This window comes from Triticum aestivum, chromosome 2B, assembly GCF_018294505.1.
Source record: "Triticum aestivum cultivar Chinese Spring chromosome 2B, IWGSC CS RefSeq v2.1, whole genome shotgun sequence".
Taxonomy (NCBI): domain Eukaryota; kingdom Viridiplantae; phylum Streptophyta; class Magnoliopsida; order Poales; family Poaceae; genus Triticum; species Triticum aestivum.
In genome coordinates, this window is record NC_057798.1 from 485,536,762 (window position 1) to 485,546,238 (window position 9,477).

Sequence of the window (9,477 nt, forward strand, 5' to 3'; positions counted from 1 at the left end):
GTTTAAAACGCATAGAGGTATCAGACAAGGTTGTCCATGTCTCCTTATCTTTTTGTCCTGGACATAAATGAACTTTCTATCATGCTTAATGAAGCTCTGCAGGCCAATCATTTGCAGGGAATTTCGCTTGGACCAAATTGCCCTTCTGTTCATTCTCTTCTTTTTGCAGATGATCTCCTGGTCTGTGGTCAGGCTACTTTGCAGGAAGCTCACACTATGTTTGACTTGATCCACCACTTTTGTACCCTCTCGGGTCAAATTCCTAACTGGGATAATCTGCTATTCTCTTTAGCAGCCATGCTACTCAAACTATCATTAATGATATGAAACTTATCTTTCCAGTGGCTAACCTTGATGACAGGTTCACTCACCTTGGTCATCCTCTGATTTTACCTCCTAAAAATAGAGCCTTTGCTTATAATTTTGTGCTAGACAAATTCTTAAACAAGCTGCCCTCTTATAAAGTTAATATGCTTTCCCATGCAGCTCGCTTGGAACTTATTTGGTCTGTTTTCTCAGCCATTCTGGTCTACTACATGGCTAAAAATTTATTCTCAAAAAAATTCATTGCGAAACTTACTGCTATCATTAGGACTTTTTGGTGGACAGGTGTTAGGGAGGATGTCTCAGAGCTTGGAAGGACATAGCTAATTCCAAAGACAAAGGAGGCTTAGGAATAAGGAATCTTAAAGCTATCAATGAAAGTCTCATCCTTGTTGCGGCTTGGAGGTTGGCAAACAATCCCTCTTCTCATTTATCTTGTGTTCTTCATGCTAAGTATTTTCCTGCTTCGACTATCTGGAGGGCCAATTCTTCTCCTCCTAAATCTGGTTTCTGGGCTTCTATTATAAAAATGCTCCCAAACTTAGACAACATGCTTTTTATCAAATTACTACTGGTAATACTACTTTATGGAGCATGCCTTGGTGTCCTATGTGGAATTCTATTTATGATTTCCTTATTCCACAAAACTCTGGATTTGTTTATCCTGCCTTGGTTAAAGATCTTTGGCTTTCAGGGCAAAGAGCTTGGAATCGTCCTCTCATCTTCGCTTTATTTCAACATACTTTCGCTTCTCAGGTTATCAGCACCGAAATTATTGAGGATGACAACGATGATTTACTCTATTGGTCGTTGGCAACTAACGACACATGCTCCCCTAAATCTGCTTACTGCTTGCAGGAGATCCATACCACCCCCTCATCACTTCCTATGCAGGTTTCTTCATATCTTAAAAAGTTCCTTAAATCCGTGTGGAAGGATAAAAGTTTGTTACCAAAGGTTCAAACTTTTGCTTGGAGACTACTTAGAAAAGCTTTGCCAACAGGTATGAGAGCAGGTAGGTTCTCCGTTCACATCTCTCAGCCCTGCTCTAGATGTGATTTACAGGAGGATGATATTCATTTGTTTTTTCTTTGTGACTTTGCTAGAGCGGCTTGGTTCTCCAAACCTTGGTTCATTAGATCCCACTCTATTGTTCAAGGGCTCAACTCTATGCATCTCATTCTTGCACGTCTTCTTTCCATGAATCATCCTCATGCCCCCCTACATAATGTTCTTAATTTTTATGGTGCATTTGAAAAGTTAGAAATGATTTCCTGTTTGATCGCAAGAATTACCATCCTCGACAAGTTCACATTATTAATGTTGCTTTCGATCATACATTGCAAAATGAATCTTTGTTAAACCCTAAAAATCAAATTTGCATTAATAATCAACATGATTCTCAGCACATACCTCCTCAAGGTCAGACTATTACTTCAGATATGATGCTCAAGGGCCCAAAAATCTATACTGATGCTACTTTCAGAACTAAAAAAGTACCTCGTACCATCAATGGTCAGAGTAAAACGGGTATTGGTGTTTACTTATGTCTTCCTTTATCTCAGGGTGAACTCAACATTCAGGTTCAAGCTTCAGCTCCTCCAACTTCAACTCCGCTTCAGGCTGAAGTGATTGCTCTTGTTTTTGCAGCGCAGCTTACTATTGTTCTGCACATTCAGCAACCCATTTTCTTAACGGGTCTTAATCTTGCTTCGGTGGTTGCTTCTAGAAATTTTATGCACTCTGCTGCCCCTTTTTTGATAAAGGGTGGATTTTATTAACTCAAAATGAAGCATCAAGTGAATACATAGTGAGCACACACCCGGTCTCTGCATAACTAAGATGCACACACTCATCAATAACACGCACACACAAAAAACTCACCGACAAATAGCAAAGTCATGAGACCAAAGCTATGCCTAAGCGAGCAAAAAGAAGAAACCCCAAAACGACCAAATCTTCCATCAGCAAACTATAACATAGACCATATCCACACCATCTCATGGCACCACAAGAACAACGAGTTTCTTCCACAGCAACGCCTTCTGGAAGGGAGCGGTGCTCGAGCACCACCGTTACCGGATCCAACCACAACCAATCTAAGCATATCCGAGCAACGTCTTCAACAAGAAAACGACGCAAAAACATCACCATTGCTAGATATAGCCAACTCGGGTCAAACCTAGGTTTTCACCCCAAAGCTTGAGACCGGGTACTTGAGAAGTACCATCATCGGAGTCAATTGCATGCTGTCACCACCACTTTTCCACAATCCTAACAGCTGCATGCGCTGGGTTAGAAACTCCGCGCTGCCACTGCACAACCATATCCTTGCGTCAAGCCGTCAATTATAGACTGCATCTCACCTTTGAAGGCAACCACTGAACCTAAAGAGGGTAACCCTCACAAAGAACTTTGAATGGTCATCGCAATCAACAAGAAGGTCGCTACAGTTGGCTGAAGTGGTTACCATGACCAACACCAATTCCAAAGCTCCTCACCGTAGACTGCAACCTTACTGGAGAGATCCCTTTCAAGACCTGTCGGCACAGGGCTGACATGACCAGATATAGAGCACGAAGGGCTGATCTGTTCGCTCGTGAAGAACCAGAGTACCGCAGCCCGCGGGCTGTAGCACCCACGGCCCCAGCCTATCTCCACTGAAGCGGTCAACACCAAGCGTCATCCCTGCAGCAGCCGACCATGATCAGGGGACTAGCCCGTCGAATCTACAACCTGAAAGGGCAAAATAAGCGCCCATGCACGACGCCCCGGACCGTTGTAGCCTTTTTGGCCTTCCCCGGTGCTGCACTGCCATGCCAAAGCTCGCAGCCGACTGAAGGAGCACACCATTGCCAACCTTTACTGGATTAGAGAGCGGACACCGATGGTTGCAGCCCGCAGCCCTTCACGGACCGAGACGCGCTGGCCAAATCCGCCGCTACGAGGAGCCTACATCATGGATCAGGACGAACCGTATCAGGGGATCTGACGCATGCGGCGCAGATCAGCAATGGTGCCCGACAGGGCAATGGAGAGATGGGGAGGGAAGGGCAAAGGGGTAAGGAACGGGAACGGCCACCGCTGCCGTCAGCCCTAATGGCCTCCTCCGGCGGCGGCGGATGGGTTGGAGCGGCGGTGGAGACGCTTTCTGCTGGCGGCGGGGTGGCCTCCGAAGTCGCTCGACCGAGCAACCCAGGAGGCAGTTTCGCACACTCTGCTGCCCCTTGGAACACTAGAAAAAGGATTAGCTGAAATTCTTAAGATTATTTCTCATATTTCCCGCAACAACAATGGTGTGGCTCATAACCTTGCACAGCAGGTTTATCAAAACAGTTTTGGTCGAGTCTTCGACTGCTCTTCTGCTAATCATACAGCTGCACTATGTCCAATCTTTCAGGATTTCAGATCTTGCTTAGTCCAAATGTCACACATCAAACATTATCTGCAAGAAACCTCAGGCACAAGGTGAAACAAAGAAAGAACAATCGTATGATGAGTTTCTTACTCACATTCAGAATGAGTAGGAGGATTTTATCATCAAATAGATAGGACAACATTTACATTCCTCATCATGCCAGCAACACAATCTCAACAAAATAACTTGAAAAAAGAAACCCAAGCAAAGGATTTGACTAAGCTAATGTTCCCTCAGACAAATGCCTCGATTGTCCACACGGTTTAATAGAATGGATTACATCAGACTCGTCATCTGTTTTCATCACAGAGAACCAAGACATACGACATACAGGGGAATAAAAAAAAGCAGCTTGATGACAGAAAAGGGGATAAAGAAGGGTGTTCTCTCAGACAAATGCCTCGTATTGTCCCCATGGTTTAAGGAATGGATTGTATCGGACATATAATCAGTGTTGATCATCACCGAGAACAAACAACAAACAAATTCAGAAAATGAGTGAATGTAAGCGGGGGTATAGTAACAGGAAGCTCCTGGTATGGGAGCAGCAAGTGTCACAAAAACCCGTTTCCTTCTCGCTAAAGAGAACAAGCATCAGATACCTCCTGACATCCGTAACGTACAAATCAAAACACAGATCCTATATAAGCAAATCAAAGAAAGATAGGGGATTTTCCAAAACTAGATCAGAGAAGAAATTAAGTGCAATCTCAGTCGAAAGATGGTGATTGTAGTTGAGATAATCACAGAGGAACTCAGCATAATTAAACAATTACATCACCGATTGCAACAAATCGAACAAGAAATCAAAGAAAAACCAAAAAGACAAAGAGGAAGGAAGCAGATGGGTGAGATCAGATGGTAGTGCATGTTGTTTCTCATCATCTGTAGATGCAGAGATTTGGTTATGGATTGATTTATTCTCACTTCAACCCCGGAAAAATGCCTTAAATAAAAGAGAAAGAAAGAAAAATAATTACAAAACGAAGCAAGGTGGGGAGAAGAATCCGAGGGGAGATCAATCCGAGGTGAGATCAGATGGTAGTGCATGTTGTTTCTCATAATATAGGTCATGTCTATATACATCCATATGTACTTTGTTTTGAAATACTAAAAGGACTTATATTTAGGAACAGAGGAAGTAATAAGAAGCAAGTAATATAAACTAAAGAAGCAAAGTAATTTGGATGAGAGGTAATACTACGTTTCACATATTTACCGGAACATTTGATAGGAACATACGAAATTTACAAATATAACAAAAGCAATACTACAAATTAACGTGTAAAATTTCACAATAAAAAGAAGTGCAGAATTATTAAACAACACAAACACTACAACCTCATGTCAACTTAAGATAGATCATTCTTAAAAAAAGATGCTCACATGGCGTCCAATGATTCCCGACTCAGACGTTGAATTATTTCTAAAATTGAAAAAGAACATGTGTAAATTTGTTTATCATCGCCATCGCATCTCACTGAGTTCTCTGAATAGTTCCATTTTACAAAAGAATAGCTTCTGGTCGTCTGAATCTTTTCGGGAACAGATTTCAGGAACAGTCCAGCTGGGTATGGCTGAGAGATCCAAGCAATTAGCAGCATCAACTAAAATTCAGCTCTGTTAAATTTTCACAATTCTTGGAACGTTTCTTAAGTTTCAGAAGCCTATGTTCCAAAGAGGAACAACAGTCAAAAGTACACCATTCAACAGAAGAGGGATGCACAGAACATCCCGTTCTCAAGCCTGGCAAGGCAAAAGCTCTTAGGCGGCATCTGTGAATGTTTTGAGAAACAAGCCTTAGTTCTATCATCACAGCCATTCATTTCACCTATTTTCAATCACGTAACTACAACAAATACAACAGTGTCATGATTAAGTATGCCAAGCAAGAAGTGTAATCACAAAAAACGGATCTGTGTACCAACTGAATCACAGCCACATGTTCCTATGAAATGTGAGATGTCCAAAAACTCACTGTTGGCACAATGTAGCATCTCCAGTCAAGGCTTGTGGCTACAAGAGACATGGCATCAGGCACAAGAAAATAAATTAGAAAGCATTCCAAGTCCGTCAGAGACCAGATGGACACTTACAGCGGCAGAGAAGCAGCTGCTGTTTACAGTGTCATACGGCACTTCCTGGTCTAGAGATCTTCACCAAGACGATACAAAATCAGACAGAAAAATACTGAAAACAACTCCATGAGGTCACATAAACCTCAAGCACAGGTTATCTATCTATCTCGCAAACAAAGAACTTGCCTCAAAACAGGAAAAGCTTTGGGACAGAGTGACTAACTGAACAAAAAATCTATCGCATATGCCGACGGAAAGGGCCCGGAAAATCATCGAGTAATCAGATCCAGGTGAGTTGAAAGCCGACTGGGTTTTGAATCTAGCAAGATGGCAGGATGATTTGCCGATTGACTGGACTGATAGTTACGACATCCAGACAAGAAGCTGATCTTGCAAAAAACATTGCACTAACATTCAAATAGATAGATGCATCAGGTTTTTCTGCTATATGGGTACGCTTGCCCAACAGAAGCACAACCACCTGTTTTGGGCGATGAATCAACCAGATGGAAGTGGCAGTCATTAATAAGTCATATCGACAGGGTTGGGGTAGAACAGTGAAAACACTGGCACCGAAGGGGATTTTGCGCCATCATTCGTTGTAATTAATCCGAAGTCACTGCGTCGAAGGGGATTTGAATTGGCATCTGTCAACACCTAATTTAAGTAAGATTGCCATGTTTATGCTTTTTAATTCAGGTAATGAAATCTAAAGATACCAGATAAACAGATCCATAGCCAATGAACAAGATACCTATTCAAATAACAAAGCCAGGTCTACGTTTTGGCTAGGGAGCCATCCGCCACTTCTACTCCATGAAGTGGCACTTTTGTCTAGCGCGCGAGCAAGCCTGCATGCTCTATGCTCAGGCTTCAGGCCTTGTAACTGCACCGCTGCGTGCTTCTTTTGGCCTGTTCTAAAACGCTCGTGACTCCGCGTCGGCGTTGGCCTTGAGCCTCCGTGCTCGTGTTTGTTGTCTAAGACTATGTTTGGTACGCTGCCTAAGTTGTGGGCTTTATTAATTTAATAAAGAATTAATAAAGCCGAACGCGTCCAGCGTCTCCATTCTGAAAAAATTATAACAAAGCTAGAACAGGAAGACATCCGAAGACAGAAACATTTATCGACAACATCGAAGATATGTATGGACAAGTTGAATGTTATCGACAACATCGAAGATATGTATGGACAAGTTGAATGCACAAACCATCTCGAATAATGGTCTGTGCCAGAATCTTAGCCCAAAGATTCATCTCGGCAACGTACAGCGCTGAATTACGCTATTAAGAAGCGCACCAGAGACTCTAATTTATTGCCTTCAAAAGGCTGTAAATCGAATCTATCTAAAAACAAAACAATGACAACAAAACGAATAGAGGAGATCGCATTAGACTCACGAAAACTTGGGTGTAATCGACACAGTATCGATTCAGAGTTTGATGGTAAGTTGAAAAAATCATCATCGTCTAATGCCACGATCTAGATGCTCCGTGGAGAAGAGAAATCGCGAAGAAATAAGTATATAATCAACTAATCAGCAAAGAGAAAAAACGGAACGCAAAAGAAGCAGAACCCAACTGACTGGCGGCGGAGGATAGATGAGGGTTTGGGCGATGCCAGGTGCTGTTATATATAGGGGTGGCGACGAGGGAGGGTTGCCCTAGCCATCATGAATTGGCGTAATTGCCCCTGTGGATCGCTCTTTGCAGAAAACGATACGCTGCCCTGCGGGCTGCGGCGTTTTGGGCTTGAATAAGTGCAGTTTACCCTCGCACAAGGGCCTAAAACCACACTGCGTGATCAGGCCCACACAAGCCTGTGTGTCTGTGAAGCATTCAGAATGCTTGCGAGATATCCCTAAAAAGAAAAAGAATGCTTGCGAGATCACTCATAAGTGTGCTTGACAATTTTTATGGCATATGGGATAGCAGTCCTTTGTTGGTGAAAAAAATTAAGTATAACATTTGGGAGTAAATTTGGCATTTGACCTTTTTTTTTTGGTGCACAGGTCAAAATGCATAAGTTTTTCCCCTAGAAAACTTTGCATGTACCATTTAAGTGTGGCAATGAACACATCTATTTTTTAAAAAAAATAACATTTCTTAAATCCTTTTTTTGCTCGCAGGAGCATGTGCTGCCTAGTTAAAATGGATTTCCGACTATGTTAATTATATATTTAAATTAATGGATTTCCGACTCTCGTTCTTCACTTGTTAAAGTGGTGCATTGGATTTCCGACTATGTTAACATCATTTAAGTGTGGCAAAGGATTTCCGACTCTCGTTCTTCCCTTGTTAAAGTGGTGCATTGGTTGTACAACACGTGCCGTTTCCACCATTCCATTTCTTGCACTGAGGTCTTCAAAACTAAAATCTCATATTAATAGGTTTGGACCATTTTTTCCAAGAAAAACAAACAAAATTGAAAAAATAGAAAAATGGAAGAACAGCTATGCTTCTCATTTTTTGTTTGAAAGCACATTTGTGCTTTTCACTTTTTAGGAAGCACAAATGTGTTTTTCACTTTTCAAAAAACACAGTTGTTGGAAGCATAAATGTGCTACACAGAAAAACATACTTCACGAAAAAAAATACATTTGTGCTTCACCGAGGAGCACAAATGTGCTTTTTTCACATGGGATGCTTCACACAAGGAAAATAAAAAGACTATAAAAAATATATATATTCACAAAACCTAAGAAAAACCAAGTGAAATGCAAAAAAATAAACATGTGGAAATAGAAAAAACACGCTTCTGCGGTGCGCCCAACAGGCGATATGTGACGTCCGCTAGATGCACCATGCGACGCGCCTCCGCATGCCCTGTGAGCGTCCGCTGGGTTCCCCTCACGGGGGTACCCGCTAACTAGTATATCTCAGCATTCTAAAAAAATAGTCGTAACAATGTTAATAATTCAGGTTCCCGCAAAAAAATGTTAATAATTCACTTGATCATTCAAAGGTTGAAAATATATTATAGCCTTTTCTTTTAAAAAAACGTGCAATGCACGTTACATTTTTTTTAGAAAAGGAGGATGACCCCCGGCCTCTGCATCTGGAAGATGCATGCGGCCATTTTATTGTTTATTCTTGAGGATCTTACAAAGTACAACAACAATATGGTTGAATCCGCCATCTTGACAACGTCTGCCACTACTCCTATCCATATGATGAAGGGGTGCAAGCCGGGCCACATACCCAGACCTCTCACTGAGGGAGTCCTGGATTAGGGGGTCCTCGGACAGCCGGACTATATATTTTGGTCGGACTATCAGACTATGAAGATACAAGATTGAAGACTTCGTCCCATGTCCGGGTGGGACTTTTCTTTGCATGGAAGGCAAGCTTGGCAATTCGGATATGTAGATTTCCTTCTTTGTAACCGACTCTATGTAACCCTAGCCCCCTCTGGTGTCTATATAAACCGGAGGGTTTAGTCCGTAGGACAACAACGATCATAATCATAGGTTAGCTTCTAGGGTTTAGCCTCTACGATGTCGTGGTAGATCAACTCTTGTAACACTCATGTCATCAAAATCAATAAAGCAGAAAGTAGGGTATTACCTCCATCGAGAAGGCCCGAACCTGGGTAAACATTGTGTCCCCCGCCTCCTGTTACCATTAGCCCTAGACGCATAGTTCGGGACCCCTTACCCG

General features: G+C 42.2%; 1 long non-coding RNA gene, 5 other non-coding genes and 2 pseudogenes across 6 annotated transcripts; all 8 read right to left on the bottom strand.

The window, feature by feature from the left end:
- Nucleotides 1-3,571: 3,571 nt before the first annotated feature.
- Nucleotides 3,572-7,414, bottom strand: LOC123045592 (uncharacterized). Its single transcript, XR_006421517.1, has 2 exons — nt 5,839-7,414; nt 3,572-5,758 (listed from the first exon to the last, which is right to left on the bottom strand). It is a non-coding gene; the product is annotated as an uncharacterized lncRNA (long non-coding RNA).
- Nucleotides 3,839-3,905, bottom strand: LOC123047794 (small nucleolar RNA Z105). Its single transcript, XR_006423156.1, has one exon. It is a non-coding gene; the product is annotated as a small nucleolar RNA Z105 (small nucleolar RNA).
- LOC123047912 (small nucleolar RNA SNOR75) lies at nt 3,971-4,054 on the bottom strand. Its single transcript, XR_006423225.1, has one exon. It is a non-coding gene; the product is annotated as a small nucleolar RNA SNOR75 (small nucleolar RNA).
- On the bottom strand, nt 4,126-4,212 carry LOC123047914 (small nucleolar RNA SNOR75). Its single transcript, XR_006423227.1, has one exon. It is a non-coding gene; the product is annotated as a small nucleolar RNA SNOR75 (small nucleolar RNA).
- Nucleotides 4,446-4,531, bottom strand: LOC123047786 (small nucleolar RNA Z196/R39/R59 family). The gene has a single exon (XR_006423149.1). It is a non-coding gene; the product is annotated as a small nucleolar RNA Z196/R39/R59 family (small nucleolar RNA).
- LOC123047784 (uncharacterized) lies at nt 4,591-4,669 on the bottom strand (annotated as a pseudogene).
- LOC123047899 (small nucleolar RNA snoR2/U65) lies at nt 5,636-5,782 on the bottom strand. The gene has a single exon (XR_006423211.1). It is a non-coding gene; the product is annotated as a small nucleolar RNA snoR2/U65 (small nucleolar RNA).
- Nucleotides 5,811-5,908, bottom strand: LOC123047874 (uncharacterized; annotated as a pseudogene).
- Nucleotides 7,415-9,477: the final 2,063 nt, after the last annotated feature.